This window comes from Sciurus carolinensis, chromosome 5 (genome assembly GCF_902686445.1).
Source record: "Sciurus carolinensis chromosome 5, mSciCar1.2, whole genome shotgun sequence".
NCBI lineage: Eukaryota > Metazoa > Chordata > Mammalia > Rodentia > Sciuridae > Sciurus > Sciurus carolinensis.
Genome location: NC_062217.1, coordinates 122,778,828 through 122,803,332, shown reverse-complemented (window position 1 = coordinate 122,803,332; position 24,505 = coordinate 122,778,828). Strand labels below are relative to the sequence as shown.

Here is a 24,505-nt window from a genome sequence, read left to right as displayed (position 1 = left end):
CTCCACCTGACTCTGAGCACCTGAGGGCAGTTAGTGTGACCCCTGTTTCCTGTTGGAGCCTGAGACTGGAAAAATGCCTGCCACGGACAGACCCTGGGCCAGGCCCGCCCGCCGAAGAGTGGACGGATGACGGACGAGCACTGAGCAGGCGCAGGACGGGAGCCTCAGGGTGTGCAAGAGCGTGGTTCTCCCGGTGCCAAAAGCCACGCCAAAGCCTCTGTCCCCAGTCTCTACTGGGCACACCCAATGAGCAGCCGACTGTTCTTGTTTGAAGGGCAGAGAAAAGAAAGCAAGAGTCAGCATCCTGAGCCCCGATGTGCCTGCTGTCTGGCTCACGGGGACGGCTGTCCTTTGGCTGGGTGTCTATTTTTTTTTTTTTTTTTTTTTGGTACCAGGGATTGAACCCCAGGTCACTTAATCCCTGAGTCACATCCCCAGCCCATTTTCGTATTTTATTTAGAGACAGGGTCTCACTAAGTTGCATAGAGCCTCGCTAAGTTGCTAAGGCTGGCTCTGAACTTTCGATCCTCCTGCCTTAGCCTCCCGAGCCACTGGGATTACAGGCATGTGCCACACGTCTGGCATGGGTGTTTAGTTTTTTTTTTTGGTTTTTTTTGGGTGCTGGGGATCGAACCCAGGGCCTTGTGCTTACAAGGCAAGCACTCTACTGACTGAGCTATCTCCCCAGCCCGGGTGTTTAGTTTTGAATTAGGCAGAGGGAAAACTTCTGGAGTCCTCTTCCTTTGGAACTAGTCTCCATCCTTGCAGTTCCATACAGGTCACAGGTCATAGAGATGGTGGCCCTGGGTACCTGGGAGGCAGCACAGGTGAAGATGTGGGTGTGCTCAGAGAGGTCCTTTGCCACTGTGCCAGGGAACTGCCCAGAGATGGCCCTCCGCCCACACGCATCCCCCAGGGCTTTCAGCGCCCTTGTTTGCTGAGCGTGACGGGGAGTTCGCTCCCAGACGCTAGGGTGCAGGACTTCGGCGCAGGCTTCCATTTGCCCTCGGGCTTCGTCTTTCCTCTTAAATTATTTCCTGAAACCTGCTGGTTTCCAAAGAGACCTAGAAAGGAGGGTAGAAGACGTGTCCTTCATCTGCTTGTGGGTCCTGTGTCCTTCACTTCAAGCAGGGTCCAGGACAGGGTGGCCGATGCCAGAGGAGCGCAATCCTCACAAGAATGGGCTCAGGTGGCACTGCAGGAAGCCAGCGACACTCTCCTCCCACCCATTAGGCACAGGCAGGAAGCACTGGCTATGTGCACCCTCAGTCCTCTGGCCATGGAATGTCCTCGCCAGGTTCTGATGTGGCAAGAAGGCCCCCACCAGATGCACCCCTTAATGTTGTACTTCCCAGCCTCCAGAACTGGAGAAATAAACTTCTTCCCTTTATAAAATACCCAACCTCAGGTATTCTACTAGCATCACAAAACAAACTATGGTGATGGGTGACCTTGCGCAATTACCTTGCCTCCATGTGCCTCCGTTTGTGTTTTAGTCAGCTTTTTTGGCGCTGTGACTAAAAGGACCCAACCAGAACAACTTTGGAGGAGAAAAGTTTATTTGAGGGCTCACAGTTTCAGAGGTCGCAATCCACAGACAGCTGGCTTTATTCCTCAGTTCTCCAGGTGAGGTAGATCAACATGGGAGAAGGATGTGGCAGAGGGAAGCAGCTGACATGATGATCAGAAGCACAAAGAGAGAGGCCTCCACTTGCCAGGTACGAATATATACCCCAAAGCCTACCTCCTCCAGCCGCACCCCACCTGCCTTCATTACCACTCAGTTAATCCCGTCACGGATTAATCCATCAATTGGGTTAGGGCTTTAGTAACCCAATCATTTCTTCCTGGAACCTTCCTGCACATGAGCTTTGGGGGGACACCTCACATCCAAACCACAACAGTTTCCTCATCTGTAAAGTGGGGATGATAGTATCCATCTCACGAGCTTGTTGTGAGAATCAGGGTACCTAAAGCACTTAAAAAGCGTCTCACTCATAAATACATGCTCAGTAAAAGCTGATTATTAATATCATCCCCAAGTAATTTGTAGAGATTTCATGGTTGCTGGTTCTGAACCAGGCCCTGGCTGTCCTAGCGAGCCCCGTCCACGCCGCCCTGGCTGGGCTAGCAACTCAGACAGCTTTGGGCCTCTGTGATGTGATGAGCTGCCGCTGTACCAACAAAGCCACTCATGGTTCACTCCCTGCAGCCATTTGTTCCTCAGTTAACATGTACGGAGGCGCTATCTGGTGGCCTCAGCGTGTGCCAGGCAGAGAGCCAGACGGGGAGTCAACTAAAGTCGTGACTTAAATAGCAAGAAAAACCCCACCTCTCGCACAGGCCGCTACTCCAGGGGTCCTGATCTCTGACCCGACAGTGTGGTCGGTACAGGTGCCCAGAACATGCCAACGGCTGAAGCCCGAACACAAAGCATTTGAGCTCAAATATGGCTTTGCATGTATTAAACAGCCAAATGAGTCAATAAGAAAAGGAAGGCACACGCAGGCCAAATGCTATGTGGCAGGAAACCCAGAAAGGGCGGGTCATGGGCAGAACCTAGTCAGCCTGGGTCTTCATTTTTGCAGCCTCAGGTCTCCCCTCAGAAAAGAGGAGAAAAGGCCCCGCACCTGCTCTGGTGCCACCCCAGGTAGGAAGTGTACCAGGAAGGGGCCCGCCCAGCAAGGGCCCCAAGGAACCACACCCTGTGGGAAGGGTGAGCTAGGAATAAATCGCACACCCCACACGAGCAAGGAGGAGTCTAAGGAAGAAAAGAGAGAAATTTACCTCTCTGAAATTATCTGAATGGAGAGAGGAACATGGCTGTAAAGGACCTCATGATGGTCCCTACACACTTACAGCCTACACTGACCTGGACTGGTGTCAGATATAAGTGAAGAATCAAGGCTGGGGTGTAGCTCAGTTGGTAGAGTGCTTGCCTGTCAAGCACGAGGCCCTGGGTTCAATCCCCAGCACCGGAAAAAATAATAATAATAATAATTCCACTTAAAGTGGTTCCAGACAATCTGTGAACATAAATGCTTAACAAAAACACCAATCCTCTCTTTCCCTACCTGTCAAATGAGTAGTCAAAATTGTCTCTCTCTCTCTGTCTCTGTCTCTCTCTCTGTGTGTCTCTCTCTCTCAAACACACACACAAACACAATACAAGACACCATGAATGAAATTTTGAAGAAAAATACCATAATCAGACCCTTAAATGCTTCAGGTACTAGAATGATCAGGTATGGAGGAGTACATGTTTCCTAGATCTCAACAACTAAAAGAGAGTCTCATAAACACAAGTAAAGAACAGGGAAATTTTCTAAAGGGATTACATGGAGTTTCTAGAAATCAAAATACTATCATCAGAATTATCCATGCGTCAGTCTTACAGGTGAGTAGACATGGCTAAAAAGAGAATCAGTGAACCAAAATTGAAGAAAGTTTCCAGAACACAGCTCGGTGAGTCGAAGATGGAAAATATAATGGAGAGGCTGAGAAGGCTAAGATCGAAAGGTCTAGTTCCCACTCAACTGAGATCCAAGAAGCAAATAATGGGGCAGAAGCAACACTTGAAGTGACAGTGGGTGCAAATGGTCCAAAGCTGATCAGAAACTCCACAGATTAAAGAAGCACAATGAAACCCAAGCAAGAGAAATTCATACCTAGACAGATCTGGGCAAAACTGCAGAACACCAAAGAAAAATAGAATATTCTAAAAGCAACTAGAGAAGAAAAACAAACTAGCTTCAAAGAACCAGTATCAAAACCAGAAGCTAATTTCTCAATGACAACCACTGATCCCAGAGCCAATAAATTCCTATCTTCAGTGTAATGAGAGAAAGTAAATGCCACGCCAAAATTCTATACCTAGCAAAAATATCTTTCAAGAACACGAAAGAAAGACAGACATGTTCTGGGTATTTAACGAGTCTCTTTAGGAATCAATAAGGTTACAAGTTCCATGTTGCTAGGGGTCAGGTAGGAACCAGAGAAGAACTAAGAAGGGTGGTGAGCTGCATGCGGCGCTGCACGCCTGTCATCCCAGCAGCTCGGGAGGCTGAGGCAGGAGGACTGCAGGTTCAAAGCCAGCCTCAGCAGCTCAGTGAGGCCCTAAGCCACTCAATGAGCCCCTGTCTCTAAATAAAATATAAAAAAAGAGCTGGGGATGTGACTCTGTGGATAATCACCCCTGGGTTCAAACCCCAATACCAAAAAAAAAAAAAAAAAAAAAAAAGGAAGTAAGGACTTGGATTGAGTGACGTGACGTTGTCAGTGAGGACGTGAGGACAGTGCATGGCTCCTGGGTCCCATCTAGAGGGGGCACCCTTCTGGGTTCCAGCAGATGGTTACCAGATACAGTCAACAAAAACTGTAAATCTGTTTTGAAAGAAAAATTTCCAACATTTAAGTCCTGACGAACAAACAGATGATTAAAGAGGGGGCTAAACAAATCCAGCCTGGGAACATCAGCACAAGGATCACTGGGACACCATTGGCTGGGGGAGACAAGTGGCTGACGTTGGAGGAACAGGGGAAAGGGACAGGGCAGCGCTAGGAACACTCTGCAGTCAAACCCTGCAGCTCCGGCTCACCCAGCACTGGCAGGCAGCTTCTCTGGGAACTGTCCCCAAACTCCTGGCATCCTGCACGCACAAGTCCCCCGGGATGCCCTCCACCTCCTTTCTCCTAGTCAGCGACTTTTTCCTCCACCCGTCAGCCAGGGCATCTCCTGGGGGGGGGGTGAAGGTGGGCTGGGGTGGGGGGGGGAAGCCTTCCCTCACCTGTCCCCAAGTTACCCATGCTCAGGGGGAGCTGTCTGTGGCCCATCCCGCCACTCCCCTGGGGTGATCCCAGCCCAGAGCTAGGCTCCCTGCAGGGCATCGAGTTCATGGAGATGCAACCAGTGGAGAGTCAAGGTCCCCAGAAAGTGCAGAGAGGGGCAGGTACCACAGCCTGGGGAGGGCAGACGCCCCTGCATTATGCACGCAGCCAATGACTCCCCGGCTCCGACAGGTGTGTTCCTCAAGGGCCTGGAGGCTGGATGCGTAAGTGATCACAGAGAACAGGAATAAGCAGAAGAAAGCAGCCGGCTTTATGCCGCCAAGGAGGGACAGGCCAAGGATGAGGCCGGATCTCTCAGGCGCTCACCAGCGGGGGACCGTGAGCTCTCACGGAACAATCCCACCAGGAATCGTCCCTTGGCAGAGGTGGGAAGCGAGAGAGGCCTCACCCCACCCAAAGACGTGACTTCTTCTTTTCAAACTTCTTTGTGTTTCTAACAATTATTTGATTTATTTTTATTTTATTAAATACTAATTTAAATCACTCAAAGTTCAAAAGGTGCAACCCCTGCACCTGTCTTCCCTTGCAAGAACCACTGTGGGCAGCTTCTTGGGTATCTTCCCAGAGATGGGCCTAAGCTATGGGTGCACGTGCACACGCACACACACATGCACACACACACACACACCCCCATCCCTCCCCCCTTACATATACTTCATTCCTCTCTTTTAAAATACAAGTGGAAGTCTCTGTCCTTGGCTAGATCTCTGGCAATAGATTTCACAGGTACACGAAATGACATGTGACTGAACTTGAACTTGGAGGATCCACTGGAGGTGCGTGAGTGGGGAGGGAAGAGGACCTTCCAGCAGGGGCAGCCGTTCTAGTTCTACCCTGGGGTGGGGGCTGCGTCTGACAACAAGGACACAGAGCACACACCTTACCCAAGGCTGTGCCTCCCGGGGGGGCAACCTGAGTCCCCGCGGATGAGTGGGGGGAACTACAGCCTGGACGCTGTCCTCCACGTGGACAGAGCTTCCCCAGGGCATCCGGCTGCACGGCTCCCTCTGCCCGCTGCCACCCACTCACTCCCACACCCCAGGCCTCCTGCACACAGGTCCCCATCCTGACTGCTTCTAGAGAACCTGGTCTAAGGCGATGGGAAGTGGGCCAAGGGTGCGAGGGCTGGCACGGCACGCCAGGTTCAAGTCCAGCTGCACCCCGACCAACTGTGGGACCGTGACTTTGTCCTGAGTTACCCGCTATGTACAAAACAGGGACCGTCACACCCGTCCTACTCAATTAGAGGCTGGTGTGAGCTGACCCGTAGGGAAACCTTGGGAGACAGGGATGCCACCTTGAGCCCCATTACCTGCAGCTGGGCTCCTGCCATCTCTCCAGTCACGCTCCTCCTGCCTCTGCCCAGGGGCAACCAAAGCATCTCGCCCCTTCCTCCCCCCATCCTAAGTCCGCAGCTCAAGGCCCCCCTCCTCCAGGAAGCCTTCCTGGATGGTCACACCCTCTTCCTCCTCCCTCTCCTCTGCCCTCTCAGAAATGCCTCCATCAAATAATCTCTCATCAATTCGCACCAAAATATCCCCAGGTGCAGGGAAGAGGACGTGTATCTCTGGGAATGGAGGGCCTAAGGAAGCAGACCCGAAAGGTGAAGTTAACTCAGGTCTGTGCTTAATATTTTATTCATCTGCATCTTTATTCATTCATTGGATACACTCCCCTGAGCATCAGTGACAGGACAGGCATGGCTCCAGTCTTTAAGGAGCTGAGGGTCACGTGGGCCCGTCTTGAAAATCTGTGCCAGCTCTCCAATCTGCTCCAAAATACAGTCACAATTTATTTTAATATTTTTTCCTCCATCCCATTACCCAATACAATTGGCCCTCCAGGAAGGTAGCCAGACTTATCTGTGGCTTCTCATGTGCCCTCTGGGCCCATGTACCCCAGCGTGAGAAGCCCCGGGTGGGACACTCTGCCTTGAAATCAGAGCCATGGACGCCAAACCAGTCCTGACCACCCCATGGCAGGCCAGCGTCTGCCCAGCACCCAGGCCGCCCCACCCCACGCTGCTGCACTGCTCGCACAACCCCATTGGTTCAATCAGCGGAGGACCCGTGGCCCCAGAGAGGGAGGACCACCTTGGAGCTGAGCCTGACGCTGCCTGGCTGGTTCTGGCCACTGAGAAGACGGGGCGGGGGCGCTGCAGGGCAGGGAGGAAAAGTTTTGGGCTCCCCCTTCCCTGCTCCTGCCTGGAGTGTAGGCAGAGTGGCAGCCTGAGGACAGATAGGTCACCACAGGAGGGCTGGTGGAGGGGCAGAGCCCGGGTGCCTGATGCTGTCACTCTGCGCTCCAGCCCACCCCAGTGGCTGCCAGCGGTCTCCTGGCGCTGCACCCAAGGACGCTCCTACGCAGCTCAGTCTTCGGAGTGTGTGTCAACTTTCATGTAAAAAGGAAATGTCCCAATTTACAGAGCGGAAGTTGACCAATGTGTGTGCCAAGGCCAAGGCCTTCCTAATAGAACCACAGCAGCCGGAGGAGAAGGGAGCGTCCTTAACCCACAGCCTGTAACCCGGAAGCCTCCAGCGGCAATTAAACTTAATTGGAAAGACTTGCGACACAGGCCTTCTAAGCCCCGAATCAAGACAGATGCCTACGTGGCTGCTAATGTCCACAGGAGGCACACTTGGTGGTCAAATGCCGTCCCCAAGGTCAACCAGCAGAGCAAGGCCCAGCTCTGACCTCTGGCCTCCCACTCCTGCATTCTGCTGACCCTGTGCTTTCCCGAAGGAGCTGGCAGAGGACCCGGTGAGCGCCACACCAGCCCCGGCCCAGAGGGCCTCCAGCAACCCTGCCGGTCCCACCCCGGCCAAGTCCTGACTCACACCCAGCTGGGAAGATGATTCTCCCCGGCCTCCCACTCACTGTCTCCTCTCTCTCCTGCTCCCCGGGGAGATGGAGGAGGACAGAGGAAGCTACTTGGCAGGTGTCTTGCAAGCACCTCGGCCCCGTCTGCTTATCTGCGTCCCTGCCACCTCGCCACGGCAAATTGCTTGTTGATGAATGAGGCTATTTAAGAACAAGTGATGCTGGCATCACAGTTATTAATGAGGACGACGTGGAGAGACGTTTAAGAGCGACCTGACTGTTCGCACACCCTCCCCCCGTGAGCAATGGGCCCGCTGTGCCTTGGCCCTGGCCCTCCACCTCCAGGAGCAGGCCCTGGGACCCAGGGGCCAAGGGGCTGTGGGACAGCAGGAGGCTCCCAGGGCCATGCTCTGCACAGGAGGGCTCCAGCATGCTCTGCGAACTCAGAGGGAGGACGTCAGGGCGAGCGTGTGAGGGGGCACGTGTGTGCGTGCGTGTGCACTCAGGAAGTGAGTGTGGATACACATGACATGTGTGCCTACATCTACCAAGTGATTCAGTCCCTAAATTGAACTTAAGCCCCACAGCTGGGTGTCCTCACCTGTTGAATGGCCTGGTACAGAGACCGTGAGATCACTTGGTTAGTCCCCAGGACGGGCTGAGCCAGGGGCCACCGAGCATGGTGAAGGGCCTGAATGGAATGCTGGGGACACTCCCTCTTCCACCACCGGAGTTCCTGAAGCAGCTCCCCAGGGAGCAAGTGCTGGGAGAAAGTGCCAGAGGGAAAGGAGGGAACAGGCTTGGGATCCTGAGGGATGCTGGGAACGGAGCGGAGAGACTGGCAGATTGGGGAACAGGACCAGGGGCAGGGCTGAGACCCAGCTGGGACACACTGGAGCAGCCAGTGCCAACATCCTGAAACACCACGGGTGGACTGGCAAAGACTGGCTGCTCTGGCACAGCCCACCCCGGTGCACCCCACCCTGGTGCCCCAGCTCGCTCCCCAGGGAGCTCCAACATGCCCCACAGAAGGTGCAGCCCATGGCCAGGTCCTATGCTGGAAAGGTGAACAAGCAAGTCACCCATCACCCCCAAAGGCTGAGCGTGCTCTCGGTGACAGAGCAGGGCACAGCAAACCAGCGTGGTGCACAGAGTCCTGAGATGCCCCCGGCATGGAAGGAGCTCCCCAGAAAGTAAAGTCCTGTGGGCATCTGGGCAGTGGCTGAGCAGTGATTTAAGGCCAGGTCCCTGCGCCTGTCCACAGTCAGCACCAGGAGGGACCTCGGAACAGCGTGTCCATGTCCTCTGCAAAACCGCAGCTGAAGATCTGTCAGCTCAAAGTCCTTAGTGCTGAGACCCACATGATCAATTCCTGCTCGAGTTGTGCTTCCAGGGAGAAACTCTGCCTCAGTAGATTAATGGGCACGCTTTCTGTTGCCTGGAAACACTTCATCGTGGCTCCCTTTTGGATTTAACTGTCAGAAAAGTTAGGGCCAAACGCAACACCCCCAATGTTCTAATCTGCTCAATCCGAGCACCTGACACCACCTAAATCCCTCTGCTTCCTTGGGATACACATGGCGCTTTATCCTCCTGTGTCTCTACGTTCATGGGGCTTTTCCTGCTAAGCCCCTCAGGTCCTCTTGGAGGTGAGAGATCTCGAATAAACAACCAGGCCAGCAGCATGGCCAGGACCCCAGACCTCTGCACCTCTCCTGCACACAATCCCTGTGGTCCTGAGCACAGGAGACCCCCGCCAGGTCCCGCTGGGGGGAGGAGGCCACTCTCCTTGCCTGTAGGGTTTGCACCCCCAGCTGCCCACCGAGGCCTAGGGGACAGGAAGCTTCCTGAGGGGGCAGAAAGTGTGACATCAACTTCAGAGTAGTCCTGTCGCTGAGAGAAGAGAGCGGTCTGTGTGCTGGCGTAGGAGCCAGGTGGGTGGGGAGGGGTAGACCTGCAAGGGCCTCTGGGATCCAGGTCCTTGGTGCTGGGAACTCTACTTTGGAGGCTCAATCCTGGAGGAGACAGAGAAATGCAAAGGAGAAAGAAGAGGAGCAGAGGGAGAAGGAAGGCAGGAGGGAGGAAGAGAGAAAGGGAGGAAGAGAGAAAGGGAGGACAGGCTACCAGGGGCCCTCAAGCCAGGAAGCTGCTGGAGAGGAGGCCGTGGGTGTGGGGAACACAGAATGGGGACAGCCAGGACGTGGACCCTGCATGGCTGGAGCTCTTGCTCTTCTGTGGAGGGAGGGCAAGAAGAGGGCGCCACTCACATGGCCCTGAAGTCCCCCCTGCAGGGAGGGGACCCAAGCTCTCCAGACACCATGCAGCTGGTGCCCTCAGGGAGCTGAGATGCCCCCACCCCCGGCCACTGCTGCGGGCTGGCAGGGACTCGTTCACCCCAAGCAGTGCCAAGCTCAACACTGGCCCACAGCCCTATCATGGCCGCCTCCTGAGGCTCAGCTCAGGGAGCCGGAGGAAGGGAGAAGCCCCTGGGCCTGAGGCTTGGCCAGCAGCAGAACTGCAGAGGAGAAACTGACCCACGAAGTCCGTTGTCCCTCCAGCAACGGCCCAGCTGCACGGTTTAGAAAGCATTCCTCCTGGACCCATCGTCCAGGCAGAGGCTGGCACTGACCAAACCCAAGCACCAGACTGGTTTATCGGACTTCAACTCCAAGAAGAGGCACTATGGGACACTCCCTCAAGCCCCGGTCCCTTCCCAGGGCCACATGAGGCCTTCTGTATTTAAAGTGCACCGCTTCCTCCCCTGTTCCCTGGCTCCCGAGGGTGACCAAGTGGGCAGCGGGCTGCCTGCCATCCACCTGCTTCAGGAAAGAACTCCACGAAGAGCTTCCCCTCCCCTCGGCCCACCGCTCTGCGACCTCGGGGCAGGGAACTCTCTCCCAGGCCCATGTCGGTGTATCCGAGCATCCACGGGGCTCCCCAGGCTGTGCTGGGTCCCGCAGACCCCATGGGAGGACAGGGTACCCACAGAGCCAAGTGCCAGGAACATGGGGCAGCCAGCAGCACCACAGCCGGACAACTGCGTGGCAGCTGGGTGGGGGGGGCTCCCCAGGGGGCCCAGGGTTCCCCTCCCCAGCCTGAGGTGCCCCAGCTGTGGATATCTGCAAAGCCAACTTGGCACGTCCACTGGATACCCAAAGCCAGCATGTCTCAAACAGAACCCCCATATTCCTCCAGGGGACCCCCACAGGGCATCGGCACCTGTCTAGGTCCAGAAGCCAGGAGCTGGGAGCCACCGCTGAGTCGCTCCCGACATGCCAGCCATGGGCCAGCGCGGAGGGGTGTCTCCAGCGCGCCCTCCTCTCCACCCAAGCCGGCCCACCCCGCCGCCTTGCGCCTGCGCTCCTGTGGCCCCCCAGCCCCCACTCGGGAGCCCAGTGCCCCCTCACGGAGCCCCTCAGCAGGATATGGCGCCCTGCCCCACGGACTGGGAGCCCCTGCTTCTCCGCAGTCCCGGAGCCTCGCCTCCAGGTTGCCCCTCAAGTCCCAGCGCGGTAACGCCTCCTCCGCGGAGCCCTCCGCAGCTGCCCGGCCCAGAGCAGGCGTCAGCACCGCCCATGCCTCGCCCTGGCTGCAAATGGCTGGGCTGCTGGGGAGACGGGCAGAGCCAGGAGGGCGGTGCCCGTGCAGCCCAGCGCGCGTCCCAGCAGACCACAGGGCTGCCTGGCACCTGCTGAATGAACTGCAGCAGAAACGACGTGACGCGCTGGGAAGCCAGGATAGCACCACGCCAGGTTAGCGCTGCGAGCGGGCAGGGCTGCGGCCTCTGTGGCTGGGGCATTCCATGCTTCCTATTCTCCCACGCATCTCCCCGGGCCACTTCCTGGATGGGACACGGGGGAGCAGGAGGAAGGGACCTCTGTTGGGACAAGGCGTGTCCCCCCCCAGAGGGTCCTCCCTCTGCTGCAGCCAACTCTCCGGTGACAGGTGATAGGGCGGCAGAGCCCTGAGGGGAAGCAGGCTACATCACTAAACCATCACAAGCAGCCACAGGCCACGGTCACGCAGCTTGAATTTTGTGTGAACAATAGAAAAATCACCGCGAGAGTCCCTGAGCTCGCGCTGATGGGCACCGCATCTCGGCCCTGTCTGTCCCGTGGCTCCTGGGCACCTATGGCCCCTGGTGGATCCAGGCGTGCTCCCCTGCTCTGGAGGGAGTGTGCTCCGGTGCCCTGCATGCCTGCTTTCCCAGCCCTGGACCGCACCTGGCTGCCCGCTGCAGAGCCTCACGTGGATTGTAAGTCCAGAACCTGTTCAGGCGTGAGGCTTCCAGGAGCACCTTATCTTCTGGAGACTCGAGATTCTAGTGATCCAAAGGAGAGGCTCGCTAGTGGTGGAACTCTGGTGCTGACAGAACTGGGAGGAGCCTGAAGTGGTCCCCATGAGTCTACTGCAAAGCTCCCCAAAACCGACAGGCTCGCCCTCCGCCTCAGCCTTTCCCCACGGGCTCCAGCTCTCCTATGGGATTTGATCCCCCACCTGCCAGCAGCCCCTCGGACAAGCCCCCTGAAGCCTTCCACTCCCTGAGCCCCACAAGGAACCCTGCAGGGACTGCTCCTTGGGAGCATGAGTTTGGGAGACCTTATGCCTGGGTTTGAACCACACTTCCTGCACTTGCCTGCTGTGTGACCCAGGGCGAGGCACTTAATGTCTCTGAGCCTTGACTATTTATGGGGAAAAACCATTTCCTGCTTCTCCTGAACCATTCTGAGAACTAAATGAGGACATACATATAGAACTTCTTGCCTTGAAACACAGGCTCAGTACGTGGTCACTCCCTTCCCTTTCTCAACCCAAAGCCACAAAGTCTTCATTGGACCAGTAAACAGACACAGGGACAGGTCGGGTAGGTAAAGCAGCCCTCTGCCTTTCCAGCCTATTTTTTATTTTTTAAAAAAGAAGAAGAAAGAAAAAAAAAAAAAAAAGAAGGAGGAGGAGGAGAAAAGGAGGAGGAGGAGAGGAGAAGGAGGAGAAAGGTCTTTTTCGTCATTTGCACAGCAGGGACTCAAGCAGATAGGAAAGGGTGTGCATGTGTGTAAGAGTGAGGCTCTGGGGTCCTCCACAGCCACTGGGGTTACCAGGGCACCATCAGCCTTGCTTGGAGGAACCCTTAGAGGCCAGTGGGAAACAGGGAACTAAGGGAACTCAAGGCGTCCAACTCTCTGGACCATGTGTGCCCAGGACAGCCCAGGTCCTGGGGCTGCAAAATGAGCCAGCTACAGTCAGAGATGCAAAGACTCAGGTGATGAGCTCCGTCACACTGGGAAGTTCAGGGTGCTGCACAACAGAGGAGCAGTTTTCTGCGACAGGCTAAGGTGACCACAGGAGTCCAGGAAATACAGCCTTGAAGGGTAAAGAGGAATGAGCCGTGAGCAGAGGGAGCGGGAAGGGCTTTCCTGGCCGAGGAGGCCGCGGGTGCAAAGGCCCTGGGGTGCAAGTCCCCTCCCCCACCTGCAACCCCAACCTGAGGTGCCCCAGCTGTGGCTATCTGCAAAGCCAACGTGGCACGTCCTCTGGATACCCAAAGCCAGCACATCTCAAACATGAACCACCATATTCCTCCAGGGGACCCTCACAGGGCATCACTGCCTGCCCAGATCGAAAAGCCAGAAGCTGGGTGAAACCGTACCTCCTCACCTATGCCAGGAAGGACAAGTGACACAGTGGTAGGAGGCACTGAGAACTGGGAGAGGTTGGCAGGGCCTGGATCATCAGGGACCCTGCATGTGGGCTATGGAACTCGGATTTAGTCCTGTTGGCACCAGAGAATCATAAAGATTTTAAAGGAGAAGGATAACTGGCTTCGTTTGTGCCGTCAAAAAGATTCCTCTGGCAGTTGTGTAGAAGACAGATCTGCGAGAGCAGAGACTGAAGGCGAGGAGACTCTTGAGAGGTTACCATGAACCCTAGGCTGTGGATGAAAAATCCCTCCCATCTTACACGCAAATTCTGAGAGGGACTGCCTGAGTGCTGGGTGGAGAAAACTACGATTGACTAGTGATGTCTGGTCCAGGTATTGAATGAGAAAAATGTGGTCCGAGTGCCAGGAACTTGCCAATCCTGGGCTAAGGAGAGAAGAGGGAAAGAGAAAGGGATGGGCAGTGTGAGAGGCATGTGGGGAAAAGAAGCAGCAAGAACTAGTGACTTCATAAGCAGGTTCAAAGACAAGGTGGGCCCACGAAGTCCTGGCTTAGCAACTGGTACCAAGTGAATTTTGGCAGATAGGGAGGAGACAGATTCTGTTTTGGGTCTGGGTGTGCAGTACCTGGGGACGAGGCCAGGCATCCCAGAGATAGGGACATTCACAGGTGATGAAGCGCAGGCTCTGGGGAAGGGGAAGCGGGAAGTGGGTTCGCTGGGGGGATCTCGCACAGGGCAGTGGAGACCGAGGGAGAGGCGAGGCCCAGGGAGAAGCCATGGAGGACGCTGGGAAGGGGCTAAAGACAGAGGCCTGAAAAGAGCCCTTGATGAAGCCCAAGAAGAATGTCAGAGAGGCCAGAGGGCGTCCTGGGGGTGAGGACAGAGAGCAGCGGGTGGGCTGTTGGGATGCGGCTGGAGGTCAAGAAGCAGAACCCGAGGACAGCTCCCTCCAGGACCTCGACCCAGGTCGGAACCAAGCGGTCCCAGCGTTCCCACGCTGTCCGCCTGGTGTCCCAGGTTCCTTGGAGGATGTCCTCACGCTGGAATCACGCTGGAGGAGCCAGGAGAGGCGAGTGGCAGGGTGTCCAGAGGAGCCTGGCCTCTGACAGGTCGCTGAGGGGTCGCACGGGGCCCGCTTCACCCCAGTTCTTTGACTTCACGTCCAGGTCCTATGTTCCCTTCTGCCTTTGTGGCAGAACTGTCTCTTCACAGATGAAATCAAAAATAAAAACGAAATGTTTCCAACCAGCAAAGACACGAGGCCAGCAGACAAACTCTCCCCAAGCTGCCTGCTGTTCCCACCCTCTGTCCCCTCAGTCAGAAGGTCTGTTCCAGCTCCAAATCTTTGCAGAGAACCCTGAGGAGCTAATCAGAGGGACTCCATTTCCCCTTTTCTTGGCTTCCTACCCAGTCACCTGCTGTGTGACCTTGAGCACATTCCTTCCCTCTCTGAGTCCTGGATTCCTTAGTGCATTGAGAGGGTTGGAGTAGAGTATCCAAATCCCCTTCCAGACACAAGTGTCAAGTTCTCCCACATCATCCACTTGATTTTTCTGGGTTCGAAATGAGCGAAGAACAGGGAACAAGTTCCACGAGCATCTGTGTGTGTGTGTGTGTGTGTGTGTGCGCGCGTGCGTGCGCGTGCATGCCTGCACACATGTGCATGGCGTGTGCACCCTGTACCAAAGACCTGGCCACCAACACTGGCAACCCACAAGGTTCATGTGACCAGAAGGAGGTGCTGCTTGCTTGGTTGATGCCCTGCTTTAGTCTCCCTCCTGCCTGAGTGCGGGGTGTCCGTGTGTCCCGCTCGGCTTCCATCAATCAGCAAGGTCGGAAAGCCGCTGGGAGGTGGGAGCTCAGAATGGACATCAGAGGGCTGAAGGGCCTTCAGAGTCATCTAGAAAGTTCTCATTTCAGCCAGGCACGGGCACACACCTGTAATTCCAGTGACTTGGGAGGCTGAGGCAGGAGGATGGTAAGTTCAAAGCCAGCCTCAGCGATGTAGCAAGGCCCTAAGCAACTCAGCAAGATTTGTCTATAAATAAAAAATAAAAAGGGCTGGGGATGGGGCTCAGAGGGTAAGTGCCCCTGAGTTCAATCCCTGGTACAAAACAAAACAAAACAAAACTAAGTTCTCATTTCAAAGTATGGAAACAGAGGCCCAGAGAGGATAGCCAACCTGCCCAGGCCACACAGCAGGCTGGAAACGAGCAGAGCCAATCCCAGGCTCCTACTCAAGGCTGACCCCCTCCTGCCCACCTCTGGCTTCCGACCCCAGCACAGAGCTGGGGTCTGTTCCCTCCATGCCAGCCTCTGCCGCAGGACCCAACCCCACCCTGGTCTGCTGCCCTCCAGCCCCCTGGCTGCGCCGGCCAGCCGCTCCTACCGGCTCCTCCACACCCGCCCGCCTGCCACCCTCCCCAGGCAGCCTGGCAGGGCGGGGGCAGGGGCCTGGGTGACGGATGGGCCGTGCAGTGTTTTCCCTCGTCACACGGGCATACAGAGTGACAGACCTTGGGAGCCGGGCATTAATACCGAAGATTTATAGTCAAATCTGTCACGCCTGAAGGCACTTCCCCCAAACTTGGCTCGGCCTGAAGGTCGCTTTTCCGAGGTGATAAGTGGAAAAAAGATGTCCTCACCCGCCCTCCTGGGCCCTCCCCGCCCGGGAGCCAAGAGCCCAGGCGGAGAGAAGGCAGCGGGACTGGACGGGACTCCTCCAAAGCAGCCAGAGGGCCGCCTGCACCACACCCTGTGCCCTGCCTGCCCACTGCCACCCTCAGACAGGTGCCCGGGCAGGGGGCAGGGCCGGGGAGGGTGCTCCTGGCAGCTCCTGGGGATGCCCCTGGAGCCGGAGGGCTAAGCCCGGCGACGGCCCCTCTGCACTGGGGGGCCGGGAGGGAAATACCTGGCTCAGGCAAAGTGACCGTGCCCCCAGGTGGCACGGCTCTGGTCAGGCCCCACCTGAGAACTGGAGGCTGCCTAAAGAGCCTGGGAGAAAAATAAGTCACCTCCCTGGTCCCCTGGGAAGGAGCAGAGGTCAACATGCCTCCATCCACCAAGTATTCAGCCAGAGTCTCCGAGGATCCCGGGCGGAAGAGCTGGGACAGCCTCGGACGCTGACCACACGGTGCCCATTTCACAGACAGGGAAGCCAAGGTGCAGGGAGCAGAGGTAGGAGCCCAGCTGTCACTCATGTGACAATTACTGGCACCTTCCCGAGGACCCAGCTTGCCAGCCTGGCCTCACCCCACTGCCCACTCGGAACAAAGTCCTGTGCTGGACGTAGGGGCACAAGGACATTCAAGTTCTCTCAAAACGGCTGGAGTCTAACAGAAGGCGCAGACTGCAGCCTCCGGAGCCCGAGCCACACGGGTGTTAAAAGCAGGGCTGCGGCTCTCGCCCAGGCGCATCCCACCCTCACGTGAGGTCATTTTTCCCAAGAGGAGACCGAGGCCCAGGCCCAATGACCACCTTCTGACCACTCTCTCCCGGGAGAAGGCCCATGCGAACCCCGTCCCAGGCAGGCCTCTTTCGGCTGCCAAATGTGTGGCCTCAACTCTCCAAGTGGAGAAAGGCCTCTGCCAGCCGAGGAGGCCTGGGAAGACTTCCTGGAGGAGGCGGCCGAGGCTGAGCCCCTGTTGCAGGTCTGCCCTCAGGGCTGCGAGTCCTCTCCCTGGGACTCCCCGGAGGCAGAGGTGGCTGGACCCCCTGCAGAGCAGGCCAGCGTGGGCAGCAGGCTGCCTGGCAGCTGGTGCCCCCAGCACTGCAGCCAGGCAGGGGTGGGGGACGCGGCGGGTGCCAGCAGCCTGGACTCCGGAGCCCGGCCTGGGATCGGTGCGGTTCCTGGGTTATAGATGAACTAAATTAGCTGTGACGCTCATTAGCGGCAGCTCCTAATTAGTGAAAATTAATATTGGCTTTGATAAAGACGTCGGCACCGCTCTCCAAGGCGGAGGCAGCGTCGACCTTGTTGCCCCGCTGACGGCTGGGTAAGTGGGGGTGCCAGGGGACCCCGCCTGGGCAGCAGGTCACGGGGCGGAGAGCACGCCCTCCCGCGTTCACCTGACCCCCCAGCAGTCGTTCCGCAGGGCCCCGCCGCACACCAAGTGGCGCTGGGACTCCCTGGTGACCGTGGAGAGCCACCAAGGCTGCTGGCTTCTGAGCCCGGTGTGTCGTATCCCACGAATCCTGAAACGCACGCTTCTTAAATTCCAGCTGGGAGAAGGTGAGCGACCAGCCCTGCGACATCTGGTGACTCTAGAGACAGGTTGCCTGCCCCGAGTACCGTCCCTCTCCTCCGCCCCAGCCCCAAAAGAGGCGACCTGGCGGCAGCACATCACGGTACGCTCGGCGTCTGCTTTCCATCCGGCACGTAGTAGGGCATCACAAATACTTACAAAGAAATCCAAGAATGACCGGAAGCCCTGGGAGTCCCCCCGCGTGGCCTGTTTATTTACTTTTCTGACTTCCCTCTCCACCCTTTTAACCCTACGAGGAACCTGTGCTTTTGTTCGGTGCCACCGCGTAAGGAATTCTCAAAACTGCCCAGGACCGTCTCCAGGCTTCCTTCTAGAACACGCCTCCGTGGCCAGGGACACCTGGGCAGGCCCATCTTCCTAGACCGTGACTGCAGGCCTGGAGCCAGCAGCCCAGTCCAGGCCTCGACTGTGCCGTTGCCAAGTGACCAGCTCTGGGGCCTGTCCCCTTGGGCCACTTGGGAGGTGACAGGCGGATGTGACTCCCCTCCACTCCAGTCCCTGCTCCCCAGCCAGGGACCCTGAGTCCCAGTCCCAGGGTAATGAGGGGAAGTAACAGATACCTCTATTTTTAATCCAAATAAAGGGAAAATGTTTGCCACCACCGAGTTTATAAAAATAACAATGCATTATTCGGGCATTAATAACAATAAAGATGTCAAACTGTCAGATAAGAAGTTAATCTCATTCTGAGCACAATTAAAGATGCTATTATCCTGCCACCTGGGGCCACTCTGGCTTTTACCACTCAGCAAGCTTAATAGATAAAGGGGCCACCACCGAGCACGGGGAGTCCTTGGCACTGCCCACCTGCCCAGCCTGCCACTTGCCACCACCACAGACCTCCGTCTCAGTGTCCCCAGCTCAAGGACTCAGTCCCTGCTCGGCTCTGCTCAGTCCCTTCAAGGTCACAGGTGAGGGCAGAGCAAGCCTTTGTGTCCGCCTCTCACCCAAGTCTTCCCGGTCAAGGACAAATGATTCCTGGCCACCGTCTGTACAGGCGCCAGGGACCCTGCCCTGGAGTCCCCGACAGCCTGGGTCCTGAAGGTCCAGCGGGAAGACGTTAGCACAGCACTGAGACTTGAACGCCAGGGGTCACCCCAGAGGACGCCGGAGCTGGGGGCCCACAACCAGGCGTGGCACCCAGAGACTAGCCACAGGAGGACACTGCCACCACCGGCCACGCTGGAGGGACGTGGAGTGAGGGGGTGTGAGCAGGAAACAATGAAGAGCACCGGAGCTGCCCGCCAAGGACAGAGCAGCTGGAGAAATGCCCGGGCGCCCCCTCCCCCACCTCCAGGGTCCAGCCAGGGACACTGGTTGGCTGAACTTAGAGGGAAGCCAGGCGACCCAGGGGCCTGGGAAGGCAGCCCCGGGAGCCAGCCCCCTGCCGTTCAGAGCAGGGTGGAGCCGGGCCGAGAACGGACCTGAGGGCAGACAGGTGCAGGACTGCCCAGGGTCCAGCCCTGGAATCTAACTCCTCCATGTGGGGCAGCGAGCCCAATCCAGGCAGACCTGGGCGTGTGGAGTCGAAAACAGGACCTGGGGCAGGCGCGACCCTGGAAGCGATGACTGTCCGCTGAAGGAAATAAACAGAAGCAGCACTTCCGGGAAGCGTGGGAGGCGCCAGGTCCAGCACAGAGACCAGACCCCAGGAAGGAAATCCAGGAAGGCACCCCGGAGAGACCACGTGACACGGATGAAGGGAAGGAAGACGGAAAGGAAGGCCAGGGTGGCAGAGTGGGACAGGCCCGGTGTGGACGTGGCCCCCGGGGGGTGCTTCCGGGGAATCCTGCGGGAAATGTCTGTGCAGGTGCCTCCCAGTGCCCTGCCAGGGCCCAGCTGAGCCTGTCTGGGCCAGGGAGGTGGCTGGGCAGGGGACCATGATCAGGTATGGGGTGGTCATGGGGCCAGGGAGGTGGCTGGGCAGGGGACCGTGATCAAGTATGGGGTGGTCATGGGGCCAGGGAGGTGGCTGGGCAGGGGACCGTGATCAAGTATGGGGTGGTCATGGGGCCAGGGAGGTGGCTGGGCAGGGGGACCGTGATCAAGTATGGGGTGGTCATGTGGCCAGCGGAAGGGGCGATCCCCCATGCACAGCGTGTGAAGGGGTCACTGCTAGAGGGGCCAAGAAGGAACAGATGTCCCCCGAGGCAGGAGAGGCGCAGCGGGGCTCCCAGGAGCCTGGCCCAGGCTGCGATGGTCTGCAGGGTAGAAGTTCCGGGGATCACGTGTGCAAAGTGCTCACGGCACCAGGCCTGGCAAGAGCCCCTGCTGGCCCTGTGTGCACCATGTCAGTGGTATGGAGGGGCCAGGGGGACCCTGGCTGCCAAAGGGGGCAAGGTCAGGCGGGAGCTGAGGTCCAGAGCCAGCAGGCAAGTGCAGACCTGCCCGTGAGGAAGCACGGCCCAGGGTCCACACGGTGCCAACCTCTGCCGCTCAGCACGTGGCTCAAAGCATGAAAAGATCAGCCACAGGCTGCAAGGAGATATTTGCAAATCACAGACCTGCTTTAGGGCTCAGATAGATGAGTCCTTTATCTGTATGTAAAGAACTCTCAGAGCTCAGTAATGAAATGAATCACCCATTTAAAAAAAAAATGGTCCAAGATTTGAATAGCCACTTCACCAAAGCAGATATATGACTGGCAAATAAATGTGTATGTGAAAAGATGCTCAACATCATTAGGCATTAGGGAAATGCAAATTAAAACCCCAGTGAGCTACCACTACACATCTGTTAGAATGGCGAAAATTACAATTATCACCCATAACAGGCTGCCCAGGGCAGGGGGCGGGGAGGATGGGACCTATTGTCTGATGGCTCCAGTTTTGGTTTGGAACGATGGAAATGGTATGGAAACCAGTAGCAATGATGAAGGCACAGCATCGTGACTGTACTTCATGCCACCAAACTGTGCACTTTAAAGTATTCATTTCAAAATGGCCTTCTTATCCTCATACTACAGTGACGCAGCCACATCAACATTTATAGCAGCTCAACTCACAATAGCTAAACTATGGAACCAACCTAGGTGCCCTTCAACAGATGAATGGATAAAGAAAATGCGGTGCACAATGGAATATTACTCAGCCTTAAAGAAGAATGAAATGATGGCATGTGTTGGTAAATGGATGGAGCTTGGAGAACATCATGCTAAGCGAAATAAGTCAATCCCAAAACCCAGAGGCCAAATGTTCCCTCTGATATGCAGCTACTCATTCACAATGAAGAGGGGCTCAGGAAGAATAGAGGTACTTAAAGATTAGGTAGAGGGGAGTGAAGGGAGGGGAGGGGTATGGGGTAGGAAGGATAGTAGAGTGAAACAGACATTATTACTCTATACATATATAACTATACAACCAGTGGGATTCCACATCATGTACAATCAGAAGAAAGAGATTTATACTCCATTTATGTATGATGTGTCAAAGTGCATTCTACTGCCATGTACAACTAATTAGAACAAATAGAAAAAAATTTTTAAAGTGGCCATTTTATATTTTCTATATTTTTCAGTATATTTTACTGTGTGTGTTTTTAAAAATTTTTTAGTTGTCAATGGAGCTTTATTTTATTTATTTATTTATCTCTATGCAGTGCTGAGAATCGAACCCAGTGCCTCACACATGGTAGGCAAGCGCTCCACCACTGAGCCACAGCCCCTGCCCCATGTGTGTGTAAGACCCCCCAGCAGTGTGAGTGGAGCACGGGAGTTCTAGACACTGCCGGTGGGATGTGAAATGGTACAACTACTTTGAAAAAGTAAGTTGGCAGTTTCTGAAAAAGTTACACACACACACACACACACACACACACACACACACACAGTGCAGTCATTTCAGCCCGAAATATTTTCTCCAGAAAAACAAAAGTATTCAAGGTATGCTCGTGTTCACGGCAGATTATCTGAAATAGTCCAAACTGGAAGCAGCCCAAGTGTCTGTCAGCAGGTGAACAGGAAAACAAATGAGGATACACCCTTATGATGGAATAGAACTCAAAAGTAAAAGTAATGGACTCTTTTTTTTTTTTTTTTTTTTGTACCAGGAATTGAACCCACAGATGCTCAGTCACTGAATCACATCATCCCCAGCCTTTTTTTTTTTTTTTGAGACAGGGTCCCACTAAGTTGCTTAGGGCCTTGCTAAGTTGTTGAGGCTGGCCTCAAATTTGTCATCCTCCCGCCTCAGCCTCCCAAGTCACTGGGATTACAGGTGCATGCCACCAGACCCAACTGAACAATGTGAATGGACAGCAAAATAATCATGCTGAGTGAAGACAGACAGACCAATAGTGTCCATGTGGTATTATTCCAGCTATGAGAAGTTCTGGGAAATGCAAACTAATGCGTAGTGAAAGAGAGTAGATCAGGGAGGGAGGAGGGAGACGCAGGAACGTAAGGAGAGTCCCGGGGTGATGGATGGTTCCCATCTCGACTGTGGTGATGGTTTATGGACGTATACAGACGTCAAAACTTGTCCAGGATACGCTTTAAATCACTCTATCATATGCCAATTGTGCCCCAATAATACAATGAGAAAAAGTTTGAATCTAAAGGAAAAAAAGCAGGAAGATGGTGGAGAGACGGAGGGTCCGGAGGGCCTGCGTCAGGATGGACGGGGCGAGAGCCCGTCTGGGGGCCGTTCGGGAACAAAGGGGCTGCTGAACCTCCCTCAGGCCCACAGAGAAGGAGCCTGGGAGAAAGACCGCCTCTGAGCGCCAGCGTGCGGGGAGACCAGGGCGGAGGGCTGCGGCAGGAGGCTGAGCTGGGGAGGCCGCTCGGGGAGGTCAGCTCACCTGACCCGGCGGCAGGCAGCGCGGGCTTGGGACAGGGTGCAGCTGGTTCCCTAGGGACCCAGTGTTCAAGGTAAGAAGGCAAAAAATCACAAACCAAGTGGGTGTGGGCACTGTGGAGGGTCCCGGAAGCCAGAGGCGAGAGGCTGCTTCCAGTCATGCGGATCAGTGCAGGCGGGTGGAGTCATCTCAGGCCATCACACCATGGGACTGCCTGACAGAATCCGGGAGGCAGCAGATCTTTTGGGGGAACCAGATGTCCACGCGAGCTGTCCAAACCCACATCCCAAGGTCGTAAGTCCCGCCACAGGTGGTCTGGTCTAGTGGGCTACGGGGTCTCGACCTGCTTGGTCAGCAGGAGCCACTGAGGATTCTTAAGTGGAGGAGAGACCCCACGCTTCCTGTACTTCCCCTGCTCAAGCGCCTGCCAGGGCTCACCATTACCTGTGCTCAAGTCCAAGTGCTAAGGACTGGCTTCGGGCCACCACATTTTCTGCCATGACTGCCTTTTCAGAGCCCTCCCCACGGCTGGACCAGCTCACCTGCTCTTCCCTGGGCACACAGGCCACTCTGCCGGCTCAGAGCATCCACCTGCCCATCTGTCTTCTGTCCTCCAAGCTAAATACCCGTCCACTCTCACATTCATTCATTCATCCAATAAATATCCACCAAGAAGGCTCACAGTGTGCCAAGCCCTCGGGACACAGCACAGAGGAGATGAAGTCCCTGCGTTCTGGAGAGGACACGGGGCAGGGGGGGGTACAGGACAGACAGTAAACCCCTCAGTACTACTTCACGTGCGAGGTGTTACGGGGGGAACCAGACAGGGCGACTGGAGGACCAGGAGGAAGGGCTGGGCTGCGGCGGGCGCTGGGACAGCTCCCCAGAGGACGCGGCGGTGAAGGCCCAGGTCTCAGCCAACGCCGGCAGACACGCCAGGGAAAGGAGTTCCAGGCAGAGGAACAGCAAGTGCAAGGCCCTGAGGTGGAGGCTCCCGGCTCAGACCAGGGACAGCCCTGTGGCCAGGGCAGAATGAGCGAGGGAAGAGGGGCAGGAACGAGCCAGAGGCTGGTGGAGGCCGGGCCCGAGGAGGAGTCTGGGTTTTAGTCTAGGAAGGCGGGAAGCAGGGGAGGCTCTTGCTGGTCTCCATTTCTAACTTGCTCTAATTGCAGGGTAGGGGTGAACTCGGAGGCTGTGGAGCGGGAGGAGCAGAGGCCCACCAGCCTCCTCCCGCCTGCCTCCTTGTTCACTCATTAAGGTAACGTGTCACATGAGTGGTGACGTGTACCAGTCCCCAGCCAGCCCTCCCACCTCCTGCCTGGGTGGGTCACTCTGCTCCAGCGTCCTCATTTGTGCAGAGGGAGCCATGAAGATGAAAGGGTCACCAAGCAGAGTGCACCCATAGCAGGCGCTTGGCCACGGTCCCTTATCATTTGGCCCTCTTACTCTGGAAGAGCCCTCGCCAAACGTCTTCGTCGTAGTGACCATTTTGTTTTGAACACCATCATAAATTCAGAGGACAGACTCTCTGGTTACTGAACTCTGTGGCCACTCTCATGTTCTCCTGAGGTGTTGGCCACAGTTCCCACAGATGGAAAATTCCTTTTATCATTAACTGTAAACGTAAGACCCTGGCGCCGAGCACAGACCTCCCCTCGTGGCATTTGTTAGCTGGAGGATGGAGGAAGGGGCTCTGGGGGGAGGCCCCGACTGGGAGGGGCAGGGTGCTTGCTGTTGAGGGACGAGGACATTGCTCTAGGCCTATGTTCTTGCACCCCCTCCTCCTGGGGCCACCAGAAGGATGGTCCCAAGGTCCTGGAGCTGGGGAGCCACCGGGGAAGAGGAGACGAGCAGTAGCAGCGTGGAGAGTGCGAGGGAGAGGAACACGGAGGAGAGAGGGCGAAGAGGAAGACAGGAGGGGAAGGGCACAGGGCAGTGTGTTCACGGTGTCTGTTCAAGCTGGGAGCAGGAGCCATGAGGAGGGAGGAGACACGGCTCCTTCTGTGGAGGCGGAAGAACGGATACGAGGCTAGCGACTGAGCCCAGGTGCTAGGTGTGAGCCTGGGAGCCCATGGGAGGAGCAGCCAATGCTGCTCAGTGAGGCTCAGTCATAGCCCAGA

At 56.2% G+C, this 24,505-nt stretch overlaps 1 protein-coding gene and 1 non-coding gene across 2 annotated transcripts in view; one reads left to right on the top strand and one right to left on the bottom strand.

Annotated features, from left to right (window-relative positions):
- The window catches only part of Cdh23 (cadherin related 23), a 390,176-nt gene that overhangs the window by 297,708 nt on the left and 67,963 nt on the right, over positions 1-24,505 (bottom strand).
- On the top strand, positions 2,909-2,981 carry Trnad-guc (transfer RNA aspartic acid (anticodon GUC)). Its single transcript has one exon. It is a non-coding gene; the product is annotated as a tRNA-Asp (tRNA).